Here is a 15,837-nt window from a genome sequence, read left to right on the forward strand (position 1 = left end):
GAGATAGAGGGGGGGGGGGTCTGTTAGAGGGTTAAGTAGGGGTACAGAAGTTTAACTGCCTGTTTTTGCCGGTTTTGGTGCTGGAATCGCCAATTTTTTTTTAACTGAGAATAATATCTTAATAAATTGTAACTATAAACAGATAAAAATATTATTTAGCGCCGCCAACCGCCATTTTACCGCCAAAATTGGCGGTTTCCGTTATTTGTTGCTTTTCGGCGATGGTCAGAAAAGGTATTTTTTTGTTATAAAAAATAATAGTTTGTCATAAAATTTGGTTTTCTTAGCTTTAAAATTGGCTGCTCTACAGCAGTTTTAATATTTAGCGGCTGGCCGCTAAAAAGCAGATAAGGAGCGGTCTGACCGCTATGACTAGAAAAGTAATTTTCTCTAAAAATACACATAACCACCAGAAAAAAGTTTTACATCTCTATCTGTAACAGGAGCCGAGATAGAGGGGGGGGACTGTTAGGGGGTTAAGTAGGGGTACAGAAGTTTAACTGCCTGTTTTTGCCGGTTTTGGTGCTGGAAGCGCCAATTTTTTTTTAACTGAGAATAATATCTTAATAAGTTGTAACTATAAACAGTGAAAAAAGGGACAAAAAAAGATATTGTTTAGGCCTTTTCAAAAGGCAGTTTTGAAATCCCGTTATTTCATAAAAAAATTTAAAATGCATAGAGAATGGCTTGGAAGGTGAATTTAGGTGTTCTGCATATTTCAACTTAAACACATAAGGCCTAAGATATGATATCCCAAAAATCTTTTGTCAAAGTCTACTCTACACCTAGCGCTGGCGATTTCATTTTTCACAGGTATAAAATGCATGATTTTAGAAAACTGACTGGCGCTAGGTGTAGAGTAGACTTTGACAAAAGATTTTTTGGATATAATATCTTTGGCCTTATGTGTTTAAATTGAAATATGCAGAAGAGCTTAAAACCTGCACATTACTGAGATATTGTTAAAACCGCCGTGCTACCGTTATCTGTTGATATTTTACATGCCTGGCGCTAGGTCGCCAGTAGAGATAAAGAGCTGAAATTTTGTACATGTATTTCTAGGCCCCTAAAGTAACTTTTTAGGTTAGCAGAAGAATGAAATTCGAGAAAGGGTATTTTCATGAAAAGATCTAATGATGGTATTTGATGTGGTCAATTAAATCAAAGAACATTTTCCGACATTCAGCAGGCTATAAAAGAACATATTCAAAATGTCAAAATTCCACCGATTCTGTATGGTGACAAATTGTACATTTTTAGTTCTTGATACATACTTTTGGCCTCAAATGACTTGTATGAGAGCTAGGAAGCTGGGTAAGGTGTCTATGGACACAGGACTTTATGCTAAAGATAAAAATCTAAACAATCCCTGTGCTAAAATCAATTTTATTACATGATTTTTCGGCTAAAGTAAAGTTCACTTAGAAATTCGAGAATGGGTATTTTCATGAAAAGATCTAACCATCATACATGTATATCAAGAGCACACACACAAAAAATAGGGTTACAACTTCATCAGAAGGGGGGCTAGACCATTATAGAGACTGGTATTTTTTTGTAATGTATACTGTAAGAAATTAGGCTAGATTTTTTTGTGAAGAATGCTATGAACCTTCTATTCTTTGATTTGTTTGTCTGTCTTTTTGTAAATGCTATGAGATTCATTTAATTTTAACAGGGGAAATGTGATATACACGACTACTCCTACAGAAAGTTATTTTTGTGAAGATTCTTGTTACAATTAAGCATCTGTGCAATAAAATATTAAATATTTGAATTATTTTTTTTATTTCTGAGAGAATTGTTTTGTCATTCGTAGCCCTAAAAAAATGGCTGTATATTTAATAGATTTAAAGCTCATAAAACTGTGTTCAAAATGATTCTTATATTTTTGAAAACAAAGCTTTTCTATAGTTAGGGTCAGTCCGTCCGTAACAGTTTGCTAATTTCGTAAATTTAGACATGTTAGAAATGTCCTATCAATTTCAAACTTTGTATGATGATTCCTAAAACAGTTAAATACGATTATGGGAGCATAGGAACTCAATAATCGATATCAAAAGTAATACCGTAAGTCCATTTAAAATATGCAATTTTTACCTTTTTTGACAACAACTGTTTGTGTGAAACAATTGTCTTTCTAAATGTGTTTTCTTTCTACTTTTCTTTTTATCTCTCAGTACCTATAGCCATTATAATTTACCTTATTATTCTTAAGAGCTCGGCTACTATCAAACTAAATTGTGCTTGGTTATCATTGTTTGATATGTTTTTGGTTACATTTAATTCTTTTTTTGAGATGGATATTTTTATTTAGCTTTTTCATAATGATTTGATGATTTTAATTTTTTAATTTGGACACATAAGTGATGGGCATGCTGTTGCCACTTGCCCCTGTACTATTGACGATGGGAAGCTCAGTTGTCAATCAAACACAATTACAAAATTCCCTGGAGACCTAACAAAGAATGGTTGTGATGAGATACTTGACTACTCTTCTGTATGGGAACTAGTCGTAGAACATCAGCCAATTAGAGTTTTAAATGCAGATGCATTTAGAAAGTTCCCTTCATTGTTGTACATTGCAATGTCTTTTAATGACATTGAAATTGTCCACAGAGGTGCATTTAATGGAGCAAATAAAGTTAGATCACTATACATAAAAAATAATCAACTTGAGATGATAGAAAATGGGGCTCTAGATGAGATGATTAATCTCCACCGATTAGATATGAGAAATAATCCCAATATTACTTCCAACACAACTAATGCCTGGCATTTCTGCACAATGGCATCTGATAGAGAACTGGACAAAGACTCTCCGACATTTTACAAAAACTTCAAGACAAGCGAATACTCACAGCAGTACTGTAACTCTGTAACAGAATCTCCTACAGATAGTTGTATTAGACTTGAAAATGGTATAATAGACTGCACCTCTATAGAAGACTTTACATCAATACCATGTAACATTCAAAATGAAAACTTTGATAATATCATATTTACTTATCCAGTTGATAAACAGTCTAATACAGTTGAAAACTACTACAGCATGCAAAGTATATGATAGAATTAAATCTGTATGAAACTAAATATGATCTTGCAAAATTGAAACAGCTAACTAGCGATGTAACTGAATTAGTTACAATCAAAGCTGACACAGTTTACATGAGTAGTTCCATAACAATCAGTCACTACTTGGATATTCAAGCAAGAGTTGTTTCTTTATACTTTCCCATAACAATGAATATGACTAAAGAAATGTTTAAAACTAAGCCTACAGTTGAAGCCTGGGCAAACAAAGAAGAATTCTACTACATTGCATTGGTAAAGTTCTTATCAACAAAAAATCTTTTGGTCTTGTAACAATAATACAAAATGCTGATGAAACCTTTCTATTTACTGATGATGATATTTGTTTGCCACAGGTTACAAAAGTGGAAGAGACCGGAATGGATGTTTCTGCCTGGTTTGATGCAACATCTATCAATCTTCAATATGTCTGTGCAATGACTGTCATGAAAACAAGAAAAAATACTAAACTTGTAGAAGATATGGGTCACTTTGTGCTGGATTTTGTCTATGATACAGAAGTTGTTGGTAAACAATCAACTTTTATTGCAGCTCAAAAGTTTAACAGAGTTTTGGATTTGAATAAAATGAGCTCAGTGCATAATGTTCCAGCTTAGGGAATGTGCACGAATACAGCAGATTCTGACTGACTTTGGGTACTTGCGCATCAATGCCCCACTAACTAGCTGAGCTAGTTTTGAATATGCAGACAGAAAAATTTGTTATCAATGGCTGGTTTTAACAAATATTTTTCCCCAAGAAAATGTCATTTCATGTATAGAAACTCTACTGTGATATTTATGTATTAAATGATCTAAGAACCGCTAGAATTTAGGGGTCAGTTATAAATATATGAGAATGGTTGAGGTAGTTCTAAACAAGATTTTTCTAGTGATTAATTACAGAATGTTTACTACATTGTGATGTTTTGATAATTTAATTTTCAAGTAAATGTTTTTTTTCTTAGAACTAATTTTGTTCTAAATTAGGTTACCATGATCCATTCACAATTTTGGTAAAATTTTCTTGATAAATCTGGTTTTCATTGTTTTTCAGCGAACCCTCTTAAATTGAATTAATTGCCCATTGTCCCCTCCCTTACTCCCTGATGTATGATGGTGTTTGTTGCGGTCAATTAGATCAAAAAACATTTACAGACATTCAGCAGGCTATAAAAGAAAATATTAAAATTGCCTAAAATCCACTAAGAATTATTTTAAGTAATTTTTAAAAAATCAAATAATAAAATTGATTTGAGCACAGGGATTGTTTAGATTTTCATCTTCAGCATAAAATTCTGCGTCCATTGACACCTTACCCAGCTTCCTAGCTCTCATACAAGTCATTTGAGGCCAAAAAGTATGTATTGAGAACTTAAAATCTATGATTTTTGCCTTAAGTAAAGTTCAATTAAAATACAGAATCGGTGAAATTCTGACATTTTGAATATGTTATTTTATAGTCTGCTGAATGTCGGAAAATGATCTTAGATTTAATTGACCACAACTAACACTATCATACATGTATATCAAGAGCACACACAAAAAATAGGGTTATGTATAAAACTTCATTAGAGTGGGGGCAAGACCATTTTAAAGACCGGTAATTTTTTTGTAATGTATTCTGTAATTTCTCTATTATAAAGTTCAAGAATGACAAAAATCCATAAGTAGCAAAGCAAAAATATCATGTATACGAACATGGCCAGCTTTTATTTCAAAAAGGAGCCAAGAGAAATCACGTTTCACTCCTTTCGCAACCACAGAATAGAGAGGGATCACGTTGAGAAGACCAAGAAAAACTTTTCAGATAAATCAGGGCTCGTCAGCCACACCTAGGCCACAATTTCAAACCTGCTTGTGTGTATCATTTTTTTTTAACAAAGATGGATTGTCTGTTCAGGTTCAGACATGCAGCTAAATTTAAAATTGACATGACGATATTGATATTCTCTAAGGCTTGCGAGTGGCTGCCGAGCCCTGTAATTAATATATATTTACTATATATTTCTTAGTAATTGAGCAAAATCGTAAATTCATAATTAATCTTAAATATATCATAAAAGCAAGACTTTAGAGTTGTAGAGTAGATGTTTAATAGACGTAAGAATCTACGTACCAAATTTCACATTGAAAATTGATGTATTTCACAGCAGTACAGGCGATAGACCAAGGGATTTATAAAGTAAACAACTACATTGGACATAATCTTACTTATTTTAAATTGGGGATGTACAACTAGTAGTGGATAGACGGAAAAAGTTAATGATAAAGTAGCAAAAATTTTTAATGTTTTCACTATATCGCTTATAGTTCAACTAATTATTAGTAAAAGTCCAACTGTTTTAAAATATTTTAAAACAAAAAGTTGAGATTTAAGAAAACCTAGATTATCTTTAATTGGAGATAAACAAGAATGACAACATCCATTAGTAGTAAAGTACAATGAAGTCAAGGATGGAGATTTAAAGAGCAATTGTTAAAATCAAGAATGGGTTATGGGAGAAAAAACTCATAGAACCTTTCTCACATACTTATCCATTTTGGGTATAGTCCTTTCCACGACATCCCTCCATAAGGGGCGATTCTTCGTATTTTTTACTGTAAGTTTTCTCCTATTTCTAGCCCCTGCGGGGAGGCTCTAACCCTGCGGCGCCAATTACCTAACCCTGTGGGGCAATCACCTAACCCAATATAACCTAACCTAACCTAAAATAACCTATAAAAAGCCATTTTCAAAATACGACAAATCGCCCCTTTTGGAGGGATGTCGTGGAAAGGACTATACCCGGGGAATTAATTTTGACATTTTTTCCACAAAGATATAAAAATCGGACCAAAAACACCAAGATATGTGTAAATATGTAAAAATCAAACAAGCTACCTGTCCTTTAGAACGACATAGAGAATAATGTAAAATATACATATATTTTTTTATATATCCAAAAACCTGTTAAAAAGCAGTCCGACCGCCATGGATGTTCTCCGGCGAGATATTTGATTTTGATAATTTTAACTTCAAAATTTTGGAATTCGTGCTAAAAACACCAAAGATATAGAAAAAAATATGAAAAACATAAAATAGCCAAACCAATGAAAAAAAGGAGGCTGACGGCCATGGACGTTTTATAGTTACTCCTTGATGATGGGAATTTTGACAGTCGTGAATCTTAAATAGGAGCTGAAAAAGCAAGTTTCCACCACTTTGTCTATTAAAGACGGACCGACAGACGTTTTGAATTAAAGAGTAGCTTCGCTACTGTAAATCAATATTTAAATACAAAGCTATAATTATATTAAACATGATTACCTTTGAATCTTTTTGCCGCCATTGGTACAAGTAGAAAAAATATGTGTACCTATATAATAAATAAATAAATAAAATAAATAAATCAATAAATCAATAAATTGCAAATATAAAATGTAAAAACTTTAAGGCAAAAGTCACACATTGATAAAACTTTAAGATGTGTCAAAAAAAGCAGAAAAACATAATCATAAAATTTTATTATGTTTTTCCCAATTAAAGATATAATGTTATTTTATTCTATAACTAGCGGTTACGTTCCTAGAGGCCTCTAGGGGCACTTGAGGAGGGGAGAGTCGAATTTGATAACCCAACTTATTATTTTAAATTTAAAAAAAGGAAGAAAAAAATTGGGGGGGGGATTTTTTTGGAGGGGGGTGCCCCCCTCCCATTTTTAATCTTAGTCAAAAAAAAATTTTTGGGGTGGGGATTTTTTTCTAGGAACGATTTCTCTTGGGAGTGTGGTGGTACCCTCCCCCCAAAATAGTTATAAACCTTTCTGGGACCTATGAGAAGATACCCTGTAAAGAAGAACCCGATCGGTTCAGCGGTTAGCGATATCCTTCGTTACAGACACACAGACAAACAGACAAACATCCTGTTATCTATAATACAAAGTAGCTTGATGTCTGTCAGTCTGTCCGTCTGTCTGTCCGTCTGTCAATCTGTCCGTCTGAAGCTTAAGATCTCAGTAACCGCTGAACCGTTTGGGCTCTACTCTTCAGGGAATATACCTACTGGTCCTGTGATGGTTTTAAGCTATTTTCTAGGGGGGTAAGACACCCCCTACCCCCCCCCCCCCGAAAAAAATAAAAAAACCACCCCCCAAAATTTTTTTTACATTTTTTGTAAAATCTCAGTAACCGCTGAACCGATTGGGCTCTACTCTTCAGGGGATATACCTTCTGGTCCTCTGGTGGTTTTAAGCTATTTTCTTTGGGGGGTGGGACACCCAAACCCCCCTAAAAATAAAAAAATCCCCACCTCCAACATTTTTAATTTTTTTTTTATTTTTGTAAACAAAAACCAGTTATTGGGGTCAAAGAACCCCACTGCACCATGGGGTGAAGCCCTCATGAATCCCCCCCCCCAAAAAAAATTTCATATTTTTTTTTAAAATTTAAATTTTTGTGTATGCAAACAACCTGAGTTTAATTTTTACGAATTAAAATTTTTGTGTGTACGGCAAACAACCTGGGTTTGATTTTTACAAATTGAAATTTTTGTGTGTACGGCAAACAACCTGGGTTAAATTTTTACGAAATGAAATTTTTGTGCGTACAGCGCACAACCTAGGTTTAATTTTACCACAGAGTAATTAAACAAAGAATTACTTTTTTAAATATTTCTATTTAGGAGGGTTGTCTTCCCATTGCTTCATAGGGCTAATCCCCTAGAGGCTAGGGGCGAAGCCGCTAGTTTTATTAAAAGGATCATCTTTACTGTACTAGAAGTGACAGGGGTTTCAAGGCAGTAGTCCAAGGATAATGTATGAAAAAATTTGCTCCGGAGTGGCACTTTACTTTTGGTGGGTCACTTCGATTATCTATACAAATTTTTAAATAGAGGCGTTAAAGGGGTTGTTACTTGATTTTGGGCTTACCAACCCCCATCTTTTCTTAACTCCCTCATTTACCTGGCTGTGGGTGGGGGAAGTAGTAACTAAAAAAGCAATTTGCAAAAAGAGCAAATTAACCCAAACCCCAAAAAATTATTTGAAATAATTTTTATTGTCATAATTAAAAAGTTAAATCACTACTTCCTCCCCCTTAAAGGGCTCTTTAAAATCTGTCTATGTTTATACAGAGGACTGCACATGGTTTTGCAAGGGGGTGCACGAATCGCACTAAAAAAAATTGACACCCGTTTCAATCCAAAACTAAGAGGGGTTGTATTTCAGTCAACAAGAGGGTGTTATTTTATTGTAAGATGTGACCTTTAAGATGTTTTGATGTTAAATGCAAAAAAAAACATGTCTTCTGGTTTGGGGAATATACACAGAAAATTCTATTTATTTTCTGAACATCAAATTCCAAGGTAATTTATTTAGACAGAAATACATTTTCGGGATAAAATACTAAGATAAATATCAAAGGTTTATAAATTGAAATTGGTTCCAAAAGCAGGCAATTTTTTTACTCACAATAACTTTTTGAAAATCATGTACAAGAACACGGACAGGGAGATTTAAAGAGAATTTGTTAAAATTAAGAATAGGATTATTGAAGAGAAAAAAATCACAAAACCTTTATATATTTTTTAATATTTATATTTTATATGAGGACTGATAAACTTGTCCGAACAACGGGAAATTTAGTTTTGATATTTTTATTCACAAAAACTTTGAAAATTGGACCAAAAACACCAAAGATATGGGGAAATGTGTAAAAAATCAAAACAAGCTTCCTGTCCTTTCACCTTTGAAAAATATAAAAGTAACCGAAACCTTGCTAAAAAGCAATATGACCGCACTGGATGTTTTATAATTCATTATGCTAATAAAATACCTCCAGCTTATATAACAAAAAAGTTACAGGCATTTTAAAATTACATTTTATGTACAATGTGTTTCAGAAAAAACTGCGTTTTCCAGTTTTGGGAATCAACCAGAAGGAGCATGAAAAAAACAATTATAGGTCTATATTCTCTGTAAAAATGCACATAACATTTACTTAAGGTGGTTTTCGATATCTCTAAAAATGTGGCTGTACTGATAGGTACATGTAGGTTAAAAATGCCTGATCCTAAATCTGTGACAACAATGAGATTCAATTAACTTATTTTTTTTGCAACATATAGGCTGAAAAGTTCAATATTAAAGTAATAAAAGGGTAAATCAATGTCCGCATTTGAGATTTTTTGCATATTTTCTTTTTTTGGCTACATGCACAGAGCTTTTTGGGTTCCTCGGAATTTAGTTTTTTCTATTTTTCTATTGCAAAATCATTTTTTATAAAAAATCTTTTTTAATTCCATGCGCATTGATAAATAAAACAAGTCACTTTTTAATTCATTTCAATATCTTAAAAAATAGTCAAGCTATCTTAGTTTGAAAATGTTGTTAAAAGTGCTTATATTTATATCATATTAGGTTAATATGTCACAACTGTCAAATCAAAAGGGATTAAGAGATTAAAAGGGGAGGGTCAGGAGGAACGGTAATGAGATCATAATTGAATGATCATGATTGAATCGTAATTAAAGCAAAAATAAAATTTGTTATTTATTCTTTAAAAAAGCATTATTGAATTAGATTTTAAATGTAATTATTAGAATGTTTGGTTGAGCATGCTATAATGTTGTTTTCAAGTAAAAAGAAGAATTTAATTGGACGTTATATCCCTAAATTCTACAAGAATAAAGCAACACACATACATTTTGAATTCTTTAAGCTGTAAAAAGTGCTATTGTTTTAAGAGATATTAAAAAACACCTTTTATAAAATTGATCCATATTTTTAAAGAGATTAAGAATATATAATTATTTCTTTCATACTCCTACTGGTTGTTTCCCAAAACCGGAAAACGCAGTTTTATTTGAAACACCTTGTATATGAAAATTTTGAATGCCCTAGGAAAATGTAAATAGATGTCACAGCTAGGGTTGGGCCGGATAATTTTTCAGTCGGATATCGGATATCCAGCTGACTTAAAATGCCGGATATCCGGCCAAATTACCAGATATTGAACGCCCGCCGCCCCCCCTCCCTCTGTTTTTTTCTATCTCATTTTCTGTGTATGAAAGGTAGAGGGCTATAACTGAGTGGCTTTCGAAATATGGGTATCACACATAACTGAGAGTTGGAATTTTTTTATTGCCTCCTTCTTCCTTGCGGGCACAGGATACCAGTAAACCTGGTAAGGTCATTCAGGTAAAAAGTAAAAATATTTTTTTTTACTTAAACAATTCATTTCATATTATCAAATACAAAATATCCTATAGTCGTACATCCTCATATGAAATATAAGTGTTCAAGTCAATTTCAAGTTCCAGGTATAATCCTGCAATTCCTGAACCTCCAGATCTCCAGAAATCTTTAAACGGTTCTTGTGACCGCATTTTTTTACTTAGAGACTTCAAATTTTAAACTTAGGATTTTTAATATGTCTTAATGACATACTACAATTTCATAAAATCTGTTGCCGTTTACCTGCCAACCGCGGGTTTGCTGCTGGCAGCTGCCAAGTACTGCTGCAGCACCTAAAATTAATGTTTTGAGATTTCTAATATAAAATTTACATAAAGATGAACATAATCAGAAAAAATTGTTCTTCTAGCTTCAATACTAAGAAAATTAAAGCCATTTTAAATTAAAAATAGCAGAGATTTTTGTTGTAAAATATAAAAGATTATAGTGCCAGATAGTTTAAATATCCGGCCCAACCCTAGTCACAGCTTTTGGTCTACTTATTTTATCGACGTCATAGTAGAGGGAAAGCGAAAGGGAAGGGGGAAAGAAACCCACAGAGAAGAGATTGGGTAGAGGTAGGCCAAAGGCAGTGACATCTATCCCCATTTTGCTAGGGCACTATAGCCAGCTACTTTATTTTGCGTTGTACTGAGAGTAATGTAGTGTGAGAATATTAGCTTATAGAATTTTCAGCCAATTAACGACAAATCACAGTTTGTATTAGTTTCATTTTTTTCCGCTATGATTTTACTCTTAATTAAACCAATTTTTTGAGAGATATTGACTTTAAAAGGTACGTTTTTATTGTAAAAATTTACTCAGTAATAATGGGAACTTAAAAAAAATTTTCTGCAAAGTATGTTGAATAATTGTTTACTTTTAAGGCCATTACAAACTATAACCTGCATTTTTTTTTATCATGGTTCAGAACTGTTCTAATCTGGTGGAACTATATAGTCTTTTGATTTTGAGCGGTGGTAAAAAATCTTTATTGAGAAAGTAAAATTCCATGCAAAGTGCGCCAAAATTTTTATTATTTTTAGGGATTATTTATTAATGGGGGGGGGGGGGGGGGGAGGGGGTAAATAGCCCCTCCTAAATGGTTCGGACCCATGGTAGTGGTAAAATGAAAAATATTTTGAGGGTGCCTACGTCACCCTTGAATTTGTTTGGATGGGGATTCGCCCCTTTACCCCCCCCCCCCCCCAAAAAAAAAAGGTCGATAGAGCTTGGTAGACCACAGAAATAGAAGCATTTTATACTTCAGAAGTGTACCTATTAAATCTTGAATCTACCAATTGTAGTCAATATTTCTAATTCAAAATTAATGTTAAAATGTCTATGTATACATCAAGTATTTTTATCTATTACTTTTATACAGCATGATAAGTTTACTTCATTTTTTTCTATTTTTATTAGTTATTTGCTTTCAAATTTTAACAACGCATTAAAATTCGGTTTTTCTGAGAACATAATAGACAGTTTCAAGAGATAAATATTTCAATTTTTAAAATTTAATAATTCTAATGATTTAAAATTTTGGGTATAGTCCCTTTAGTGGCAACGCCTCTTAAGGGGCGTTTTGTCGTATTTTATCAGTGGCTGTTCTCTTATTTCTAGCATCTGTAAGGGGGCTCTAGCCCTGCGGGGCAATCACTCAACCTAACCTAAAATAACCTCTCAAAAGCTAATGTGAAAAAAAGACAAAACCTCCCTAAAGAGGCGTTGCCAAGAAAGGGACTATACCCCAAAAAAATTTGATCTAAAGGTATTTTTTTATTTGCATAAATAAAAACCTTTTACTACCTTTTTTTTTTTTTTTTTTTACATTTTTTAAGGTCTCTAGAGGACTTGAATCAACGCTAAGTGGGGTGGGGGGGGGGTCAACCCTCAACTTTTAATTTTAGTCTTAAAAAGGAAAGAATAAGGCAGGTCATATATTTCTACATGCCATTTCTTGAGAGGATGGTGGAACCTTCCTATAGATAATAGTTACATGCAATTCATGGACCTTTCACACATCATGTTACTTTTATGTAAGGTTTATTCAATTTTTCTTTTTTCTCTATTTAGCTTTACTTGAATGAAACAGTGTATTTTAACTTCCTTCAAATATTCCTCCATTTAAACTTCTCAGGCAAGGTTGCGTGATGTTAAATGCGACAGTATTAGCCAACACATTACATAGTCTATAAGGGGACTTGAACCTATATTTAACCAATAACAGCATGGTGGCTATAGGACACTCTTTATGTGGATTGAATAACTACCATCCCATTCTAAAATAATAATAATATACATAGGAAAGGAGTGTCATAGATGAAAAGAGAAGCAGTCACTGGGGTACATGACACTGTAATTTGTTATTTTATATTAAAGAATATTTTCATTTCAGAACATATTTTTAGTTTAGATATAACCCCCCCCCCCCTCAGAAAAATAGCTTTAAACTATTTTATGACTAGTATGTCCCTTCCTTAAAAAGTAGAGCCCAATCAGAGTAGCATTGCATAAGATATTAAGCTTTAACTAGTTCATACATCTTTATTTCATTTTAGAGAATGATTTCTATTTTGTAACACAATTCCTGAGAGATAAGTTTTGTATAAAAGACATTGTAGTGGATAAATTTTCTAGTTTGAAAATGACAAACATAGCATTAATAGCTGGTTACATTCTGCTGCTTACTGCCCGCAGTAGATGCTTTCTATTGAAGGAGGACAACATAACTCTTCCGGAGCCTAGAATTGTGATTCTAGGCTCTACTGGAGTGGGTAAGTCTAGTGTGGCTAATGTACTTCTTGGATGTGAACCTGACAGTGAGGACTGTCTATTTGAGGTTTGTAATGGAGTGGATTCTTGTACTAAAGAGACTACATATGGTGTGGGAAGTTTTCTTGGCACTGGAATTCCTTTTACTGTTGTAGACACTCCAGGTTTTGGTGATTCTGATCATGATGATTCTGAACTCATAGATCAAATGGTTGGTTTTCTAAAAAATACTGTCAATACCACTAATGTATTTCTTCTTTCTTTTAATGGTGAGGTTGATCGCTTAGATACAGCTCTTCAACAAATGATAAGAGAGATGGTGGCTCTATTTGGTGAGGGAATTTGGGACAATGTCATACTGGAGTTTACTCATTGGGCATATGATGATCATTCTGTTATGATGCGGAACAGCACTGGAAAAACAGAAGAGTGGAAGCTTAAAAACTATAATGAGGGTCTTCAAGAAATGTTTGGTGTTAAAAAGAATCTTACAGGTGTATTTATTGATAGCTGGGCCAAAAAAGAATTGAACCTTCAAGATGAACACCAACAAATTGCATTCAATAGAGAAACAGAAAAACTTTTGAAAGCTACTCTGGAGTTCAACCAATTTCAGTTTATGACTATTCAGGATGTACTGGAGGAATTGAGTGCATTAAGAGCTGAAAATAAACGCCTTAATGACATCATTGATGAGGATATTGCCCAACTGTTCAATGAAGTAAGAAACAATTCTGAAATTATTGCTGAAGTTAAAGAAGGTATTGAACAATTGACAACTGATGTAGAAGAGAACACTATCTTGATAGACAATAATAAGGTATTTCAAGACAGTGTAAATTCTAATTTTACAAGCAAGATAAGCAACTTAGAAGTAGACGATGCTGTCATCCATCAAGAAATAGAAAATTTGAAAACCAGTGATGAAGCCATCACAACAAGGTTAGATGATCTTGTAACTAGCATGAATGAATTAGATTCAAAGATACTAAAGATGCTTCCAGTTGGATCAATAATTGCATGGAGCGGACAGTCTCTCTCTAATACTGAACTTCCAGATGGATGGCAGATGTGTGATGGTCAAAAGATTCTTGAAGGTCCAATGAAAGGTCAAAATTCACCAAACATAAATGGGGAAGATAGATTTCTGCGTGGAGGAAAGGCGTTTACTTCTTGGACATATCAAGATCACATGATAGGCCAGCATAAGCACAGTATCTCTGACCCTGGACATATACACACAGATGCCGGCCACGATCACCAAGTTTATGTTTATGGGGATGAAACTTACCCTAACAAAAATCATATCATGACAGCGCATGATCATGGTAAACGCGGCTCTCCCGACAATGTTTTAAATGGAAAAGCAAATATTCAATCCAGCCACACATCTATCTCAGTCCAAGGAGCAACTGAGAGTGGAATCCCTGTGGGCAATGAAGTGCGACCCAAAAATATGATTGTACAATACATCATCAAAGTACTCTAAAAGCAACCCTACAGTCAAAAACTACTCATCAAACCTCTGCACTCACCAAATCCACCAGCTTCCAACCATCTAACTTCAAATTTGTCAAGACAGAACAATCCACTCTTACATTGAATCCAATTCATCCCCCAAACAAATTCAATGTGCCTCTCTCCCCTCGCTGGACTTCCAGTTTTTCTCGTACTTGTCACGAGACTAAAAAAAGTGTTAGACCAGGAATCCTCAATCACCACTGAAGGACACAATTTTTACCTTCCTCTACCACATTCCAATACTAGTAACTAGTACTTTGTAATTCATTTCAAATAAATTAAATTGGTTTTTATTCAATAAATATATTTTCAAACTGCCTTTTCAATTTAAAACAGCAAAACAAAGCTTTTCTACAATTAGGATCTGTTCATACGTCCGTCATTCTATTAGTAACGGTTAGCTCTAATTGATAATTTAAGCATGTTAGAATTTCATTATCGACTTCAAGCTTTACATGGTGATTTCCTTAAGGGTTAGGTACGATTTAGAAAGCGAAACAACTTATCTTTACCAGAAAATCCCTAAATAGCATCTGACAAGTACATAATTTTCCCATTTAAACTTACAAATTGATATTTTACACTCTTTTTAAGTGTTAATTTTTAATTCTTTATGTTCGCTTTTATGAATGTTGTCATCCTTGTTAACTAAGGTCTGCCCGTATGTTCCTAAAAGTTCTTTTTAGCTGCTACTAAAGATAAGACTACCATAGCGCATGTTTAAATATGATGAACTGAATTTAGTTTCCGAAAGTGTGCGTAGCTTCCGCGTCCTATCTCAATATTTGCTTCTAGCTAAAAAAGCTTCAAACTTAAAAAAATGAAAATTTGAAAAATTTAAATTTTTGAATGTATAATGTATAAATCGTTTTTCCATTTGACCGGAGTCGCTGAAAATAGAGTCTGCTATAATTGGGTTATCTGCTGTACACTTTAGGAAACTAGGGCTCGAATAGGAAATTTATTTCAGCTGATCTTAAATATTTAGTGGAAATTTCGATATCTAAGCAATTCTAAGCTTGATGTTTTCAGCGAAGCTTTAAATAACTAAGGCTTGTTCGTCGTCCATCATCACGTTACATGTAGCACTTATATTAATTTAGACAAATTTTGTTTTACTTTTAATGTATAACTGTATGATGATTCCTATAATAGTTGGGTACAATTTAAAAAACCCAACAACTCTATAATATCGATGACAGGAATCATCAATGTAAAACAAATAGATTTTTTAACCTCTACACTTCTTTTTTTAT

The 15,837-nt window shown here is 33.4% G+C and overlaps 1 protein-coding gene across 2 annotated transcripts in view; it reads right to left on the bottom strand.

The window, feature by feature from the left end:
* RpL19 (ribosomal protein L19) overlaps positions 1-15,837 on the bottom strand; it is a 249,838-nt gene that overhangs the window by 156,223 nt on the left and 77,778 nt on the right. The window lies entirely within an intron of this gene.

This window comes from Acartia tonsa, chromosome 14, assembly GCF_053477335.1.
Source record: "Acartia tonsa isolate MP-2025a chromosome 14, ASM5347733v1, whole genome shotgun sequence".
Taxonomy (NCBI): Eukaryota; Metazoa; Arthropoda; class Copepoda; order Calanoida; family Acartiidae; genus Acartia; species Acartia tonsa.